The sequence below is a fragment of the Hetaerina americana genome, unplaced genomic scaffold (assembly GCF_022747635.1).
Source record: "Hetaerina americana unplaced genomic scaffold, ioHetAmer1.1.p SCAF_12, whole genome shotgun sequence".
NCBI lineage: Eukaryota > Metazoa > Arthropoda > Insecta > Odonata > Calopterygidae > Hetaerina > Hetaerina americana.
In genome coordinates this window covers 9,958,624-9,979,084 of record NW_027286292.1, presented here as the reverse complement: position 1 = coordinate 9,979,084, position 20,461 = coordinate 9,958,624, and the positions used below count along the sequence as shown (strand labels likewise).

The window sequence follows — 20,461 nt, the reverse complement described above, 5'->3', positions numbered from 1 at the left end:
ACGAGTGTGCATAGTGTGCATGAGCCACTCATAAAAGCATACGAGTTCGCATATTTTACGAAAGCAGGTACGCGCTAGATCTTCCGGAGTTATTTTTTCATGAGGCACAGGGTATCTAATAAGATATTATCAAAGAGAAGAGTAAAACAATGAAATTTATTTCCCATTTTTGCTCGCTCTGTCGAGTATTTCAAGAAACATAACTAAGTAAAATAATTAAATAAAGATAAAAATTAAGGAAACCATGACAATAGAATCTTAATCGCAAAATCTTATCGTAGCTAAAATTTTCTGCAAAAAGAGGAAAATCAAAATTAAAAAATAATATTAATAGCAAACGTAGGTACTTGATACGAAACAATAATCTAATCAGGATAAGGTCTTAAGGTCTTCATAGTGCTTTCAGATAAAATAGTAATCGCGATAATACCTGTAATTTAAATATATACCCAATAAAAGTCCATATGGGAGAGCATTGAATTCATCTTCTATGCTCTCATAATCAAAAACATATTTACATTTAAACGCGCCGATTGAGTGTCTTTAAATGAATACAATTATACTCAATGACTGCTCAGAACTTCATGTAATTTATTTGATAATTGACAACTACTCGACGGTCCTAGGGGAATGAATTTTAACAACCTAGCTTTCCATGGAATATATTAAACATACGTCACTTTGCGAATAATAAATTGGAAAGTAGCAAAGATAACAAAAAACGAAATTTTAATTTATCTTGCCAAATAAACATTCTATAACGCATTTTTTTTTTGGCCTAAGGCCCCCCGTGGACCTGTATTCAATTATCCACCCATGAAGATGGTTTTAAGTCCTCTCACACGTAAAAAAGAAGAATTTAAGGTGGGCCACTCCAGAAAACCATATCTTCCACTTATCTGGTCTTCGAGAATGGGGAGATGAATTTTCTTGCACAATAAAATACTCTGATAATTTTGTTACCATATACTACGTGTATGACAGGCGATGCACATTTCATTTCATGCTACATTTTTCTTTGTCGCACACAATGTTGCCCGATAACGTATTTATTTAAGTACCTAGAAAGTATATATCTAAAAAAAACTTTTTATATTACATGAAACTTCTGGTCTGGCGCATTCATTTTGGCGCTGTACTATTGTTTCATGCTTGAAGCAATTAATATTATTCTATATTTTACTGCGACTGGAAATGATTCATCTCGTTTTACATTAAAAATAATTAAATCATATTTTCATCGCATACTTTTCACCCGTCAATGTCTCTTGCGGAAGAAATCTCACGCCTCGGTCACCTCATTTAAATTGGAAAATAGTTTATTGTATATAAAGTAGAAGGTGGAGTGGGAAATATTCAAAATTTATGTATTATTTATTGGGACGACAGCTCTGTTAGTGTATTAAATAAAAATATTTATTGTGTTCGATGACTTTAGAATGGCTCAAGAGAACTAAGGTACTAAGGAACCCTACATATATCATTCAAGTTTCGATCAGAGGCAGAAAAGGGAAACTGGAGGGAAAGATTAGGAAGGCAAATGGTCCCAAGAAGAATTACTAATGCGAGAAAAAGGGCGAGACTGAGTGAGCACACCTCGAGACGGGATGGGTTTGCTGAGAACAGGTCTTAAGTAAAGAGGAAACTTATGGAAAGGCGGCGCGAGTACGTAGTAAGTGTAAGTGCGGAGGGCAAGTGAGGATGGATGCTAGACGGGAGAACCATCAGGATGGTGGGAATGCGGCGTTGAGCACGTGATCCAGGGAGAGAACCGCAAACAGTTCCACCCTAGGAGTGACACGCCGATGAATGATGCATTTTTCGACGTGAGCACTTTCACGCTCTGCGAACCTAGCGCGGGGCGATCCTCTTATACCAAGCGGCACGCGTTTCGTTCCGATGGGATGTCGCCAAGGTTTGGAGAAGAAAGGGGGGGAATTACGTCGCACCCCAGCCATAAAATAGGGAGGATTACGTAGTTACTCGAAGGGACCGCGCTTGGGCGGGCAATTCGCGGAGCATTTTTTGCGCGGGGGAACCAGCGATCTTAAAGGACGAGTCAGCCCCTCGGAAGAGCGTGGGGGAGAGAGATTTGGAATATTAGTGGGAGGGAAGCAAGAGTTGTGGGGCGTGGGGGATGGAAAGGGAGGGATTTGAATGGGAGGGGGGGTTGACGCGGAGATTTCAAATGTGCAGCGCGTGCTTTCTCTCTGGGGCCCATTTAGCCGCGCGGGAGTGGCAATGCGGTCGGGGAGACCGAGGGCATCGGCCGGGAAGGGACCGATGGCACGCCCGCGGGTACCCTTGTGGGGAGAGGGGAAGAAATGGCTATGGGTCGCGGATGGGGGTTGTTGCGGCTGGCTGGGGGTGGGGCAAATGGGCCGCCCTGGGAGGGAGCACGAGGGGGGGAAAATATTTGAAGATAATGTGCTCGGGCGGAAAGGGGGAGCGGCGTAAGGAGGCATTCGACCCATCGCCCTCCTCGCCCCCCCGAAACGTCCTCCCGAAGGAAGAACGGCCCCATTTCGACCCCCTCCTTCCTTCCTCCTCGTCCCTTCGCCCCTAACCTTCCCTCCTCCCAAACCCGGACGGACCCGCTCCCACCCTCCCGCTTCCGCCCCACATTTTTGCCCGTGTTTGCCATCGCGCGACAACTGGAGCGAGCAGAGTGGGATGTTGGGGGGGATCGGGGCGAGGGGTAAGGGTGTTATGGGGAGGAGGAGGGGATGTTGTCGGTGGTGGTGTTGGTGGAAGGGGTTTGGGAGACCGGAGTTGGGGTGGTAGCCCAGGGGTATGGAGAAGGATGAGGGGGCTGGAGGGGTTAGGGCCAGGAGAGCGGGTTTAAAGCAGCCAGGAAAGTGGTGTGAGAAATTTTCTTAGTTGGCGTGTCTTGGGTGACTAATAGCTCGTTATCACGTGCTCCTGTTCCCTGCTCGTGGGAGGGTGATCAATTATACAACCCATGACGAAGGGTTATGTCGTTTGGTTTTCATTTCATCGTTCCGCTGTTTTGGTCAACGAAATCGTGGGGATTGGATCTGGATTCGACTCTTGTACTCACTCTTACCTTCCCCGTGCAACTACTATCGTGGTAAACAAGACAACTGCCGGTGTTTTGCCATACTCACTACAAAATGACAGCAGTTGGCGTTCTTGAGTCAAAAGCATTCTCGCTTTCCACGCGCGAGAAAATTTTACGGTAAAATAATGATAAATAACGTAAAAGATTAAAAAGAACTAAATGAAACGAAAAGTGACATGACAGATTATATGTGATCGAATACACGAAAATATTAAATATTTATCAACCAAAAATCATCCCAATACCGGCTGTAGTTTTCAATCTGAAGGTGGGGATGATTTGTCAGGCGACAAGAGCACGCCTCTTTCAAAGCCCAGAGGCATCAGACGCCCAGGAAATCACGTATTTAGAGATTGTCCTTTCCTCTGTCAACTAAGCTATCCCTTTTAGTTCCGATTCCCGAGAAAATAAAGCAGACTATGTTGTGCTGAGAGTCTCCAGGGTTGTCAGACGGACTTGAACCGGAGCCCTCCAGCCAATAGTCGAACACCCACCAAGCTACCACGCGACCAGCACCAATGTTAAGCAATAAATAGTACCCAAATAGAATTTTACAAACTCAAATAACACCAGATATTTTTCCATTCGCCCGAGAAAACGTTGAAATAAAACACGTGCATGGATTAGTATAAATGAATGCGTGAATGATATGGTCTGAAATATTCCCCGGAAATACACCATAAGTTCGAAAAAATGAGTGAGGTTTCTTTCTCAGTGACTTTCCGGCTAAGAGATTCGTTTTACCCGTTGCGCGTCGTACTCGGCTCTCATTACTCCACACAACATTTACTAATTTACAACACTTTGTGGACTTTGGCCTGCCTGAAGTTCTCATTATTGCGACTATCCATCGGTCCACTATAATAGGGAATCCGATGGCACGAAATCGAGCAATTCTCGCGTAATTCCACTCCTCGGCTACCACACCATTGCGGCATTCTTCGATGACCTTGTTTCTTGTCGCCTGAATCTTAATGTGGGGAGATGTGAGCGTACGCTGTATTCCTTAGTGCTCAAATGCACTTTGAGATCTCCATTTGGATTAAATTCGGGATTTCGACTGAAAATTTTCTTTTCTCTTCGAACAAATGGAAGGAGGGCAAATGGCAAGCCACGGAAAAAGTTATATCGGAATAACGGCGGCTTGGCGATGAAATCGATACATTCGTGAGACGGCATTTCGTACGAGGGGTTTTCATTTTAAATAAACAGCAGATAAAATGAATTCTGGTATTGGAAAACAGACACTCGAGCATCCAATGTTTATTTTCGGCTCAACATAAGAGAGGAGATTTCATTGTAAATTATCAACCTAATGGCATTCATAGCAACTGCTTATTTTACACACATTTAGATGATATGGAATAAAGGCCAGACCCTACTATATTTTGATTGAATAACACTTGCTAATAATTTTCCACTACGATTTACTGGAGTGCTTTCAGCTTTCGGAGTTTTCATATAGTTAACAAAAGTAAGTAAACGAAAACGTCGAACCTGCAAAAGTATTTTAATTAATAAGTGTAAATAAATACCAAGTGTTTTTCAATTATCGTGATTAAATTATAAAAATTCACAGTGCCTACAACTGATGCTATCCCAAACCTATTTACATTAAAACCTACTGAAAACATAACCTATTTTGAATGCAAAATATATTTGGCTAAATGAAACACACCAAGTTGAACTTGGTATTTTTCTTTTAACGCAAATACACAATTCAGACGTAAACAGAGTTGTAAAGCCAAAATATTAACGGCGATGAAATGTAAAAATTTTAATTACAGACGCCAATGCTGAATTGTCCGAGAATTTGACATTCTTGTGGCAGTATTTGGGGCACTAGAAGGAATACTAATAATTAATAAATTACCTCAGTGCTATATTTAGATAGCTATTTAACTGTAATTACTAGTAGTTACTTAAAAATAGCCTTTCATACTATGACTAAGGAAAGCTATTACTAGCTCTAAAGGTAAACAAAGTGGTATATAATTATTAAATCAGAAAGTGTCAAACACTAAAATAACATCCAATAGATAAAAATTAATATCATATTACAAAATCAGTCGTAAATCCTTTGATAATTGACAATAATGCCCGTTAGAAATAAAATTGGGCGAATAAATCATTTTACTAATTCTAAGAATTTGGATTCTTCAAATCGAATGTTTACAAACTTCCCGTGAAATCTTTAATTTCCAAAATGAATATATCGGCATAGTGCTTCATCAAAAGAAATCAGCCGACAAGTACTTTCACTAATGCTTTCAATGGACGATATAAAATAAGAAGTAAGTACTAAAACAAAAACAACTGATCACGAAGAAAACTGAGAAGGTTATTAAAAATTTAAGTAAGTAGAAATGTGCACCGAGCTAAAGTTGAGCTATTTTGTCCTCAAACAACCAAACGGTTACCCCTTGCTGATATATATCTTCCACTTTGATAGCATAACCATCGTGCTCTTAGTTTTCAATCCGAAAGGGCGGCAATATTGAGTTGACGGAGGGTTCGAAAATATTTTCTGACTTACGGCTCTTTCAATTTTAATCGTATGCCAGAAACATTACAATGCGCATATCGACACCTGTGAGAGATTGTTTTCTTCGGTACTAACGGGGTGGTAGAAAAAATGACCTTCCTCGACTTTTACTGCAGAGAATTTAAGAAACACGCTCCAATGAAAATTGTTCTCTGCCCAAAACCGTCGCTGGATTAGCAGATTCCGCCAGATGGGGAAAAACCAGTTTGAGCGCCGAGTAATCGAATCCCGTAGGCGAAGGTATGTCGACCCGACGAGCCCTCGGGTCGCCAGCCTCGGGGAACGGCACGGCGGGAGGGCCTCGAGAGAAAGCCGCGGGACCTCGCGCCAAAGCGGCGTGCCTCATCAAACCCCCTCCCCCACCCTAGTCCCGATCGGTCGGCCAGATCCCCACGCACACCCACCGCCACAACCCCCCGTCAAACGCGCGCGCGAGTCCTCCCTCTCACTCACCCACTCACCTTTTCCCACGTCTGCCGCGCCGTCAAGAATTAAGCGCGGCCAGCATCCTCCGCGTCGGCGGCGTAGTCAGAGAAGAGTCACGTGGCGATCTCTGAAGGCGCCGCTCGCGAAATGACGCAGCCTCCACCCGGCAGCCGCGCCTCCTGCTGCCGGAATCCCTCCTATTGATTCCAAGTCGAACCGCCGTGGCGCGGTAAGACGCCACACCCCAACGCCAACCCCTCCCCCTCCATCCCCCTCCCCACTGCACTCTCCCCTCCGACGCTGCTCCCTCATCCCTCCTCACGTCTCCTCCCCAACCCTTGTCTCTCCCCCACTCCACGGTACCAAACCCAATCCCCACACCTCTCTCTCTCTCTCAATGCCGACTCCGAAACCTCAATCCTCTGCGCTGCACACACGCACCCATCCCTCTCCCCCACAATTGACACGTCCACTCCACTCTCGCTCACCCTTTCCCCCCCTACCTTCACCCCATCCACTCCCCACCGCTCACCGATCACCCCTGAGCCTGCGTCCCTTGCGACGGCAACTACGCCGAAGACGGTCGCGGGAGGAGAGGTTTGGGAGGGGGGTCTTTGCGTCGCGGCGGCGTCGAGAGGGCGAGGGGTGCGTGGTGGTTGTGTGGTGTCGGGGAGGGGGTGTGGAAGTCGAGGGTGAAGTATTATCTTATAAACCCGTAACGCCCGCCCGCAATCCCCGCGGGGTCTCCCCAAGCCGTTAACACAGGTGTGATCAAGCACTAATCTGACCGGCTATCTTCGGCGCGCTCGGCTCATTTCCACGGATAGCGAGGGAAATTCGCGAAAACTCAAGAATATATAAATGAATAATAAACGACTGTACAAATCGTGGATTTCGCAAGAATAGGGTTTATTCCACGAGTGTCGATTTATAACGTGCTCGGTTTCCTTCTTTTCGGGGGGTGCACTCGTAAAGGTTATTTGATGGGTTCGCGATGCATTTGGAAATTCCAGCCGCGAATTCTTTTCGGTTACGAGAGGGTGGCGGATGATTTGACCTGGCGAAAAGTGACATCATCAGGAATTTTTCGCGTACGTTGGGGGCTGTAATCCTTGGGAAAATTGAACTGAAATACTATGACGAAATTCATTACTCTTTGATATCTATTAACGAAATATGATCACAACGGAATCCAAATATAGATGGAAATTAGTCGATGGGTCTTTTATCCAAAAGCTATAAAGCAGCGAAGGTGAGAGAAAAATATCAACATTCCAATATTTCTACATCGAATTTGGGAAACCTAGCATAGAAACCTTCTCAATAACTGAGCCCGTCACACTGTTATCATCGGTGGCTATATGACTTTCTCGCAAGGATTCAAATAGCCATTGTCCAATTCTCCCGAAATTCCTCGTCGGTCGATTTCTAGATCCAGTCTGAAAGGGGAAGGAATCAAGTGGACATGAATGATCTTGTTACTTTTATTTTAAGTGTTAGACTCACCGAAACGTTTTTTTTCTGTAATTTTTTTTTCTTTCTATCTTACTGCCGTATTGGTCTCCCATGCATGATAATATTTTCATTTATGTTCATAAAAATCGTTTAAGAGGAAATCCAAACTGTCATAACTGCGTTAAAAATTTCACCATTGGGTTTGAAAACTTAAAACCAAAATTTAAAAAATGCGAGTAACTGGTTCTTTGAAAAAATAATGAGTTTTGCAGGTTATGTATGCAATGATGAATATTAGGTTGAAATTATCCGTGTTTGCAAACGAAAGTAATTATCAAGACAATTAAATGATATTCAACAGATTCAGCATCGTCATGAGTAAATTCGTACAATCAGCTCGTATTCGTGCAATACAAGGTAGATTTACAGATACAGATAGATTGATGTCTTTATTTGGGTGAAATTGGCGAAATGGGCGAAAAAAAATTCTTCTATTTAAGGTATGTTAAAAAAACAAGACTCTTTGAATAAATACTTTATTTCATTAGTTAGCCTGTAATCATGTTTATCGCCTTCGAAATGCAGCCCTTGACTGCCAATACAACGCTGCCAAAACTTTCCAGCTTTCGAATGCCGCCTGGAACGCTTCTTCGGGATAGCATTCAACACCATATTTGTGGTCTCTTCCGCAGCATGGCGTGGCTTAACCTTCTCATAACCTAAATATAGTGCTGGCTTTCGACTGTTTGTCGTTAGGGGAAATATTTATACTGAATAATCCCTTCCCAATGAAAGAAAACGATTAACATCACCTTCACGTTCGTTCGCGATATCTGAGCTTTTTTGGGCCTGGGAGAAGATGACCTCTTCCACTGTGAAGACTCGGCTTTGGTTTCTGTATCATTACGATAAACAGAAGTTTCGTCGCCTGTGAAGATTGTTTTTAAGAAGTTTCGATCGTCGTTTGAACGATCGGACAGTTCCTGGCTGTCAAGACGTTTTTCCTCTGTTCATCCGGTAACACTCGCGGCACAAATTTGGACGCGACGCGCTGCATGGCCGAAGTTTCAGTCAAAATGGTGAAACACGATCCAACACTAATGTCAACGTATCCCACTGCTTATTTCACGTAAACTTCTTGGGCAGAAGTGCATTGCCAAGTGAAATTATATCAGAAGTAACTACAGGGTTCGTCCGGAAAATAAGTGTACTGACTCCTGGGCTGGGCGCGCCGCTCCAGGCGCGCCCAGCACCGCTCTGACGGGCTACGATTGGAGGGGGGTATGTTGGCAAGCGACGCTGAAAAAGGCAGTCGGCTCTGAGCTGTGGTGTAGTGAGGAGCTCTGTTAACGCGAACCTCCACGCTCGACCCACGTCACGGAACGCGATGCCGAAGTTTTTGGAGCAGCGTTATTCCATCAAATTTGCGGTAAAGCTTGGGAAATCTCTACCGAAACTGTCGGTATGATTAACCAGGCTTACAGGGAGTCAGCCATGTCCAGAAACATGATCTTTCGGTGGCACAAGATGTTCGTGGAGGGGGGGTAGTCTTCGAGAGGTTCCCGATGATGCCTTCGCGGGAGCGTTCCAGGAATGGGAACGCCGCTGGAACAAGTGTATCGACTCACAAGGGTCCTATTTTGAGGAATACAAGCTTAAGATATGTAAAAGTGTAATACATTTTTTTTCCTGAGCTCAGTACACTTATTTTCCGGACGAACCCTGTATTACAATGCTTATTTTCAAGTTGGGTTATAAAAATTATACTTTCTATAATTGCTCTAAGTTAATTCAATTATGGTTCCACTTAAGACAAATCTGAAGGCCGACACGAAAGGTAAGACACATGCAAGACGACACTCGTAATGTATACTCGTATAATACTCGTATTTATATATGCGTATACGTGCATGTACGAGGCATGTTCATAAAGCAAGAGCTGTTTGGTCACAGGAAAACATATACTCATATGAAACACATTTTATTGGCACTTTTAGTTAGCTACAAACCTACTTCACTTCTCTACATAATCGCCATTCACTTCTAAGCATTTTCCGTACCGCTGCACCATCATCTTTAACCCCTCTACATAGAAGCTCGCCGCCTGAGAATTGAACCAATTGGCAACGCCGTTCTTGAGTTCCTCTTCGGTTCCGAAAATTTGTCCACTGAGCCACTGTTTCAAGTGCAAGAAGAGGTAGCAGTCCCTAGGTGCAAGGTCAGGACTGTACGGTGGGTGGTCAAAGAGTTCCCAACGAAAATCTTGAATTTTCTTATTGGTTTCGGCAGCAGTGGTAGGACGCGCGTTATCGTGGAGGAGAATTAAGCCAGATGACAGTTCCCCGCATCGTTTGTTTTAAATCGCACGTCTCAGTTTGTTGAGCGTTTCGCAGTTCACATCAGCTGTAATTGTTTTCCCACGTTCCATAAAATCCACTAAAAGAACACGGTTTATGTCCCAAAAACGGTAGCCATCAATTTTCGACTTGTGTACGGAGTCTGCTTAAACTGTTTCGGTTTTGGTGAATATGAATGACGCCACTGCATCGATTGCTGTTTTGTTTCTGGATTGAAATAGGATATCTACGTCTCGTCCCCGGAACAATGCGAGAAAACAAGTCATCTCCATCTTGTTGGTAACGGCCCAAAAACTCTCGTCCACTGGACATTCTTTGCTTTTTGTGGTGGTCGGTGAGCATTCTCGGTACCCACCTTGCACACAATTTGTAGTATCCGAGGTTTTCCGTGACAATATTGTAGAAAGTAGTGCGTCCAAGTTGAGGAAATTGTTCATCCAGGCCATTCATCGTCGCAGTTTTTGTTCCACTTGCGAAACAATTTCATCGGTCAGAATACTGGGCCTGCCACTTCGCTCTTCGTCATGGACATTTTTTCGTCCATTTTTAAAGTCACGGCACCATTGTCTAACCTTTCCTTCACTCATAACTGTAGGTCCATAAACTAGGCATAACTCCCGATGAATTTCAGCAGCCGACAATCCTTTTTCATACAAGAATCATATGACAGAAAGCACTTCACAGCTGGCGGGATTAACGATTGTCGCGGACATTGTTGTTTGAATGCACGGACAAGCAAACGACTTCTGAAACAAAAAAAAGGCTGCTATAGCGTCTCAACCAATCATTAGATGGCGCTGCCGGAGTAAAGCTGTGCTCTGAAGCGCCAATATTTAAATATAAGCAAACGGCCCTTGCTTTATGAATATGCCTCGTATATGTTCATTGGGAATCTCCAAAAGCAAGGATTAAACAGTTTACAGGCACAGTTGCGTTTTGAGTAGCATACTCAAACACATGGAGCACATAAAAAATAAAATCACACAATTATTGGGATTTTCGGGGACGCAACCACCTCCTTCGGGTGAATGTATGGAGGGAACCCACATTCTTTTCTCCACTGGTAAAGGTAAGAAACCCACCGAAAATGTCGATAATTGTATGATATATGTATGTGTGTGTATATATATATATATATATATATATATATATATATATATATATATATAGACACACACACATAAAATCTGCATCGTCTATCATCGCCCTGTAACTACACCCGTAGTAAGGCATGCTCTCTCATCCGCTCCGCTTCCTCCCCCGCAGTCTCTCGCACCCTCACATCACCTGTTTACTCCGATCCCACGCCGGCTGCCTTTCCAGAAATGTAATCTATATTCCCACTTGCGACCTTTGCCTCTCCTTCTATATTAGAGAAAATACAACTTTCCTCTCGTTCTGCATAAATAATCACCGCTTTTCTACAAAACCCATGTAAAATTTTAGTATACAAATTTCCGTAAATTCATGCAAAGCAATCTGGCTAGAAATAGTGCAAATATGAAGAATAGTTCCGATTGTTTTATAGCTCCGATTGAATTGTCGAGTTATTTATATTAAATTTTATTCTTTCATTAGTTGAAATAGTTAGGTAGTGACAAAACAGGCATATATCTGTGAGAATGTCGACATAGGCCGTTTCAAATATTATTTGTTATATATTAAGTATCATATCTCAAACTTGAAAGGAATAATTTTCAATTGAGTTGGACAGTGCAAAAACAAAACTGTGCAGTAGAGAACTATCCCTCCGGAAAAGTAGAGTTAGAAGATGAATTTCTCAAAAAATGTATTTTTTAGTGTAAAAGAATAATTTTTCTGGAGGTGGAAGACATCAATAAATAGAATTATAAAAGAATGGAAAATTTAAAAGATGAAATAATCGAATTATAGCAAGGAGACGTCGTCCCGCATGGCATTTCGCTACTGACTAGTTGGACCTTCGTCCAAAGCCGGTTGATTCCTCTGGGCAGTACCATTTAAGCCTTACCTTTGATTCCCCAGATAGCAAAACTTCCTGGAAAATCAAGGACGGCACGGGAAATGGAATTGCTCGTATGCCCTGAATGTGCCTATTAATCATTCTGTAGGACATAACTACATATGAGCTTTGCCTATACCCTTCAACCCGACCTTTGTGTTTGTCTGGTTAAGGATAGCAAACCACTTTGAAAATATTCTTACCGATGAGGACTGGATTAGTGATCAAACTTTAAAAAATGTTTTTTCCACATTCGCTGAAACGTTTTAATTTGGCAAGCGTCATTTGATGTCTTTCTATATCCTAGCATCGTTTTCGGTGTTTTTTTCAAGAAACGGTTTTGTCTCCTGTAGTGTATGCAATCTTGAATGCGCATTGGGTTGCATATGTCGACTTTTCCCGGGGGTAATCGAAGGATTCTGAATTGGTAGGATTCCATATAATTTCAAGGCATCGCACGATTGTGTTGCAGATTTTGATGAAACTTTCAAGATAATTATAACAATTTATCAAAATTCACGATTATCACTCTCTGGATTTTTTAAAATTAATTTTTCACGGATTCATGGCAACTTTAAAAAACGCCCTTGGGTGTCCTGTGTCGATTTCCTCATGAATTTCCAATTTTTTAAACCAAAGCTTTGGTAAACCACTCATTTAGAAGATAATGAATTACTTCATAATCTGCGTTTACTATAACCGCTACGCTGTGATTAGTAAATATTGACCTGAAAATTTCAAAGTTGAACGGCTAAAAAACCTTTCAATTATCTTCACCGATTGTTTTGATAAGCTCATAGGCCACCTTTTAGCTGCATTTATGGAATGTTTTGATAAGTACTTCCTTTAAGTAAAAGAGAAAAATATTTATCATAGCTTTCCATCGATCTTGGCAATGTCAGGCATTATTTATTTTACCATTGTTTACGGCTGTGACTCTTCGGTAACAATCAATAAGCAATATGTAATTATGATATCACCTTCTCAATTCTTGCTTCGAGACGATTATTTCGAAGTAGTGAAACTTTTTCGGGAGTTACTAGTTGAGTGAGACCCAGCCGAAAGGAAATGATTCCAAAGGTATAATTAAAAACGGTGGCCTGAAATGTATCGTAACTGGTGCCAACTTAAAGTCAAAGAAAGAAACCTAAAACAAGTTTACGATGATTTGTTTTTGGCTGGAACTGATATGACATTAAACACCATGCAATTTTCTGTTCATGGCACTCTACCCTGAGGCACAAAAAAGATCAAGCAAAATATTGACGAAGTGAGTGATTGGAAAAGATACATTGCCACCACTAAAGGGAAGAAGCAGGTTATGGATGATTTATTATGAATTGTAATTTTCACTCTATTTTACAATGTCTGAAGAAATAATAAACATGTTGGTGTTAAACTTTCAAGGAAGTTCTATGGAGAGTCAATGTATTTTTGAAAAAATTAGGCGGGATTGAAAATATGGTCCGATTCGTGCATACAATATGCTTTGTGATCGATTACCAAGGGTACATTTTATTCCTTTGAACAATGCCTATGTGCTCAACTTCCCCATGACTATCATTTTCCATCGCTTTTCTCGATCTGCATACATTACTTATGCAGTCTGACTCACTAGCAACCTCCTCCAAGATTTGTACCTGTATTCTTCATTTCTATTCCCATGCATTGCCAAGGGCATCCTACTAACCAAAAGGTGGTGGGTTTGATTCCCATCTCAATTCTAGTAGTTATGATACACTGCCACTCGGCCCCTGGATAGTCCAATGAGAGAAGACTTATCGTGATCCCAAAGGTATTCTGATCATCTGACCATCATAAACAGCATCCGATTAGTGAGATAAATATTCTTTAAATAATTTAATACACTCTCATATGACTTCTCCTATTCTGCCTATATCACAAAATTTTCTGGATACACGATAACACATTGACTACACCTATTCCATATTATATGCACATTTATTTAAAAAAATGTTCTCGTAACAGTAATAGACAAATTCCTATTCCGGAACGTTAACTGATCCCCACCTAACAAGCCGTTTTCCCTGTCTTCTCATATAATGTGAACAATCTTCAGCACTGGCAGTCGAGTCACACACGCAATTAGTCGCTAATGAAGCAGGCATATTTTACTGCCGTAATCATTTCCAAAGGGATCAGAATTTAAGTATTAATTTTTTTGCGGATTTTAAATGGATTCCATTTAATACTCATAAGTGGATAAACCAGGCGGAAAGCGCGTTGAAAGAGGAGAGGTTGGCACTTTACGGAAGCGAAACAGCAAGGAGCGTCAAACACGTTCTACTTCGCTTTTCAAGAGATGTTTTGCTTAAAAGCAACGAAGCGGTGAAAAGAGAAGGAAGGGAAGATCGCGCCATTGGAGGATGAGTAACCGAGTATTTAATTACTTTCCACCTCCGCGAACTATTTCAATTACTGTCGGGAACAACTCTAATGCAATGGATCTATTTAGGCACTCGTGTCTTTTAAGTTAAATACTAAAAATAACTTTAATATCCCAGTAACATGACGTACAGCACAGTTAAAAGGTTCTGAGGTGTACACCATGCTGCTCTACAGGGCTTTTTTTAATTAAAGAATAAAATAGCATATCAAATCATCACCCTAGAAAGCATTGTCTTAATTAGATACTGGACAGGGTTGATGAGGTATTTATCACTCAAAAACTTTAAATGAAACCGTTTCCGAGAAAAAACAATTTATGTATTTAGATTGAGATTGCACATACTGATGAAGAAACAGACTTATGATATCCCATAAATCATGTTTAACATGGGAAGCGTAATTTGGCGATTCCGATTTTATTCGTCCCCTAATGTCTAGGTTAATGTGTGTACTAAGTAGACCAGTTATATTTCAGGGCGTGAATTTAATGTATTTGAGAGGAAATATGAAGTATTACCAGGTATGGATATTTAAACAATCAAAAAAATGGAATCCACCTACTTCTGCGTAACTTAGCTTCATTAAAAATATTAAGGCAAACAATACTCTTTATTCCATACAATATTCTAAACTCCGCCTTTTTCTGGTCCCAATCCCGGAATGAGAAAGTAGGAGGGCTAGCTGGTTTGGCATCCAGCCAAAATACTAAGTATGATGGACAGAAAACAAATACTTTGAATGAGAAATTTGGGAGACCAATTGGGGAGTACAGCAAATAAGGGGAGGGGATAACGTGGAGGAACACCCTCGAATAGGAGGCCGGTCAAAATTACCCCTGGAAAAGTGACAGATCTGCCAGGGGAAGGGGAAATGAGAAACGTGCAAAACTTCTTAAACTATTCGCGATTTCGAATTGATGGGCCCAGCTAAACGATATAGTACATGTAGATCCAAGCGATTGATGTCGCTTGGATCATATGTATAAAATTCAGGAAATAGATGCCACAACTAGCAGACTCAAGAACTCCTTCCCGCGGACAATACGGGATAGCAACTACAGGGTTACAGATAGCAAAAATTCCACTTGCCACCCTCAGCGTCCAGGGAATAGTTAGGTCTACTCAATTGCATGCACTCTCACTAACCTCGTGTGTGCTGTTGTGAAAACCCTTTCTTTCCTCATGACCTCATTAGAATGCCTTTAAATAATGTAGTGCTCTTTACAGTATTGTTATTTCTGTCTTTTATCTTTTTAAAGATCCCTCTCCGTAAGGGGGCCCTCCCGCTGCCTGCAGCGTTGGATCACATTCCCCACCTGTTTCCTTGGGGAGGAGAGCGTTATATGTTGCATGTTCATGTGGTGGTGGGGTTTCGCATTCTTGCTTTTCATATTCTGGCTTGCGCGTTGTCGGATGGATTCCATACTGCATCCTGGGGTGCAATTGTTTGTTGGATGACAGTGTATGTGTTGGCATGCGTGTTGGATGAAGGGATTTTTGGATGTTTTTTTCTTCGCATGTGTTTATGTCACTGTGGGTATAGTTTTGCATGTAGGTGTTGATTTTGTATGGGGTATTGTTCCTTTTTACGGGTGGTGACCAAACACCCCCCACCACATGCCCTTGCGGCGGCTTGCGGGGTATTATGTAGACGTAGATAGATATTAATTTTAATGTGTATTTCTGGCTCTACAGAACGTTGCAAAGTCCAGAAATGGCGTATACTTAAATTAACAGAGTTGGATAAATAGTTTGAGTTACACGAAAAATCTGTAAAAATGGTAATTTTTCGTTCAGATAAGATTAATTCTATCATAAATCCAGCCACCGAAAGCTTTAAAAGAACAGCAATATGATTCCTCGGCATTGTTTTGTTTTTAAACTAAATCTAGTTTAATTTTCATATTTTAATGCTAATTTTAATGTACATAGGAATGCGTTAAAGTAACACTAATATGTGCGCTTATTATATCGTCACCGATCCAATTTTTTAAACAGTCTATGAAATTGTAAGTTAGTGAATGTGGTGCATAGATTTACGGTAATCAATCGAGTTTGGTAATTTATGGCGCGCAAGCCATAATTTGCCTTCTACTTCATTGGCTAAAACCAATTCTAGGTGCCGCATCAAATAGCTTACCATTAGAATAGCAATGGTGGGCAAAGATTGGACCCTACTAAAACAAAAGTTCCCAATCCAAGCATTTTAATACAAATTAATGTGAATTGATCAAACAGTGTGTCCATTAATCAAAAATATTGTTTTGGCTGATGAATTCTTCACTGTAAACAAAGGATACTGGGTTCACTGACAGTGCTTGAATGATGAATAAATATTCCTCCCTAATTCCTCCAAGATTTATCAATGCATTTACATAACCAGTATTACAGTCGCTTGTTTATTGTTTAAATCATGAAACTTGGCACATTTTTAAAAAGCGCCTTTCAAAATAATAATGAAGAAAAGATTACATGTATGGTTTTAAATGTTTCATTTTACAATTGTTTCAGACCTTCCACATCAATCTGAAAACAGTATCTTTTTGGTGTGGTTAGAATGGGAACATTAAAGTGCTGCTGGAGAAGAATTCAAGGTTTGTTGCTATGAATCAATACTATGTACCCTAAGACTATGTCTATCTATTACCAAATTTATGAACACTTTTACAACTAGTGCGTAGATATTTCACGCAATTTTGTAACAAAAAGTACAAACACTTCCTGATTAATGAACTTTAGTTTAAAATTTTAAGTATAAATATATGATGTTTGTAATCAGAGTATTTTTCTCCATTCTAGTTAGTAGTTTACCCAAAATCTTAACCAACCTCTAATGCAAAGAGGAAGTCTCTTTGCAAACAGCTTTGACCAGCGAAAATACTAAATATTTGGATGGTGTAAGTGTACCTAGGCTAAGAAAAATAATTTCAGAATTTCTGCACCTGCAATGCTAGGTTATCTTGTATAGTATAAACACACCATTTCATAATTGTAAAACACAAGTCAATTTTGATGATTCCACTTGGTTCTATAAATTGATTATTCAAAAAATTTCATATCATACTTTTAACGGTGGATGTCATATTTGATGACAAAACTAGACACTGGCATTGATTTTTAAAGATAAAATGAAGATACATGTACAATTTCAGGGGGTCATTTGGTATGATTACAATATGATCATATTTTTTGGAAAATTTCAGACTAGCAAAAAATAAAATCAACATTTCAGGGCATATTATCACATAGAATTTTTAAATTTCATATAGCTGCTTACAATAGTTGTTTTAGAGTATTCAAATAATTTCATTAGATGAGGCATCATTTTGAAGCTTCCTTTCATCAAGAATGAACCACCTCCTTTGGCCCCCAACTGCCTTTGTGATCCAGGATTTGATTTTGACATAGATAGCATGACTACTCACCACCAAATATAATAATGCTTTATATTTTTCATTTACAGTCATATAATTAACTTTCTCAACAACAGTAACACATGTGAATTTCAAGAATGAATAGCAAAAATTAGCATGCCATTAATGCCAATGGAATCACTCAATAACAAAAAAGCCAAGTAAATCTAATGGTTTCTATGCTATATTTACGAAAGACAATTTGTTTTCAAAAGTTGCAGCAAAAATTTTAAATGCCGTTCTTCTTGTTTTTGTGTTATTTATCAGTTAAGTTGTATTGCATTGGATTTAAGATGTTACATTCAACAACTGGAATCTTATCAATCATGAAAAATCACAAAACCTTGATGAAGTTGAACAAAAATTGTGCTACAGCAAACGAAGTGCATATTTACTTGTGATCAATCAAATAGAGAATGCCAGCTTTTAGAACCAATGAGACCATATTTTTCTTAGTACTCAATCTAACAAATAATGTTAAAACTAAATGGATTATTTTGACACAAATTCAAAGTAAAAGAATAAGGTAGCATTATAAAAGGTTCTTGTCTTTTTTTTACACTTGTAGCAACCAAAACATGACACAATATCTGGCATATGAAGGTGCCTGAAAACTTGCTAAATTGAGATTTTATTGAATTCTGTTTTCAAGGTGTTAGAACACCATCCAACTTTGTAAGCCATTAGCTTGCAATGAAGAAGAGTACTGTCATCATATGAAAATACATTCACAAGAGAGATGTCTATGGAAGCACCACTTTTCTAGGGGCTATCTTCAACCACAAGCCTTCTTTGAATCCAACTTCAAATCTTTAATCAATTGATTAAATGAGATATTCATTTGAGACAATATGATGTACACTACTCTGATAATTCAATTTAATATATTTTTCACTTTTGCCTCAAGCTAAAATGGGGCACAATATTCAGTTTTCAATGTCCAACTGAAGCATTTCTTAAATACAAAAGCCCCGAGTTTCTAAGATATTATTTTTAAGCGAATTAAACAATGGCATCAAGAGGCTACTAAACTCATGGTGGCAAACTAGGACATCTTTCTGCTGTTATAACTATTATTCATTGCCACATCAAGAAATATAATTTTATTACTATGGAATGGTGGTATCAACTGTCAACTCAGTAGAGACAAAAAAGTTATCAAATTATTTTTGAGGCACTAACTGAAAATATAAGCATTTTAATAAGTCATTACATGGTGAGATAGATCATTAATGTGTATTGAGGTAGGACACAATCACTTTATAGTTCAAATGCAGAAATTTTGATGTGTAAAAATCATTTCACTGGCCTGGGATTTGAATCCAGATCCCTCACTGACCGGCTGAGTGCTTAAGTCAGTTAAGCTACCGAGGCATCCTCCTACACACCCAAATTTTGGGGCCTTTAAGGGAACAAGATGCTATGATGAAATACCATGCAAACAATGTCACAGGTATTCACAGTTATTCAGACATCACGGGATCTGGGTTAGATGCTGGTCAAGACAAATAGTTTTTGCAATTTAAAATTTCTGAATTTTCATGCATATTAATGAATGACTCTATTAAAAGACAGTCAGTCGTAGCATCTCCCTCAGTTCTTTGAATTTGCCTAAGGTAGACACCTTTTTAAAAACACCTTTGTGTTTAAAACAATGGCTTTAACCTCGTGGACTGTTGTACTATGCGCAAGACTATGGATACCTGTGGCATTGTATGCATAGTATTTCATCATAATATCTTGTTCCTTTAAAGCTCCCAAAATTTGGGTGTATAAGAGGATGTCTCAGTAGCTTAACTAGCATAAGCCCTCGGCTGAACATCTAAGGATCCAGGTTCAAATCCCAGTCAAGGCACATGATTTTTACACTTTGAAATTTCTGCATTTAAATGCATATTAGTGGATGACTCTATTAAAAGTTACTGTCACAGCATCTCTCACAGTTCTTTGAATTCACTTTTTAGTTAATGGATAGGCAATTTACATTTTTTTAAGGTTATAATACCTAGTCTTTTTTTGTTAATTTGTAACAACCTCTGAATGCTTTTGCAGTCAAAGAGAAAAAATGCTGAGAATTAATCAAAACTAGGAACTATTCAAATATTTTCCCATTACAAATAAACACATTTTCTTGAATAGTATGCAGACATCATAGATAAACAGACAATGAAATTACAAGAAAGATACTGTCAAATACTTTAATGAGAATGCACATCAAGGCTAAAAACTGAGCCCATCGATATAAACGGAGTAACAAAAATATAAATAGCTAGCATAATTCTTCACGAGTTTACCATACAGCCGAAAAAGGAATATCTGAATGTCAACCACGCAAAAGACAGAGTGAGCATTTTTGACATGAAAAAGTGCTAAGCACAATAGGTTACAAATATATTTTTAAATATAATACACACATTCCCAACCCACTTATTTTGACGTACATATACTTGAATTTTATCCAATTACACATATGACTTAAAGTCTAACAAAAATGCTTTGGCCATAATGTTTTCAGATTGAAACTGTGTTAAAAACATTGGGCTTGGTTTAATAGTGGTTTTCACAGTGAGTTAGCTAAGGCCCTCAGTAGAATAGTGATCATCACACAAACTACTGTTTGAAAGTTTTAATATTGAAAAATCCTGGTCAAATTATTTTTCTACTTCGGAAATGAAATTTTAATTACTTCAATCAAAGAATATTCTCTCACAAATTCTTTGGCATGTCTTATTTCACCAAGGCCTTCATACAACACTGTTCCCAGGAATTCTTAACTTTAACTGCTTACAAAAGA

General features: G+C 39.7%; 1 protein-coding gene across 1 annotated transcript in view; it reads right to left on the bottom strand.

Annotated features, from left to right (window-relative positions):
- The window catches only part of LOC139685857 (WSCD family member AAEL009094-like), a 109,359-nt gene extending 103,139 nt beyond the window's left edge, over positions 1-6,220 (bottom strand). Inside the window, exon 1 of the mRNA XM_071582970.1 lies at positions 6,089-6,220. The gene's annotated coding sequence lies outside the window, so the exon portion shown is untranslated. The remainder of the gene's footprint in view (positions 1-6,088) is intronic.
- Between the last annotated feature and the right edge of the window lie 14,241 nt (positions 6,221-20,461).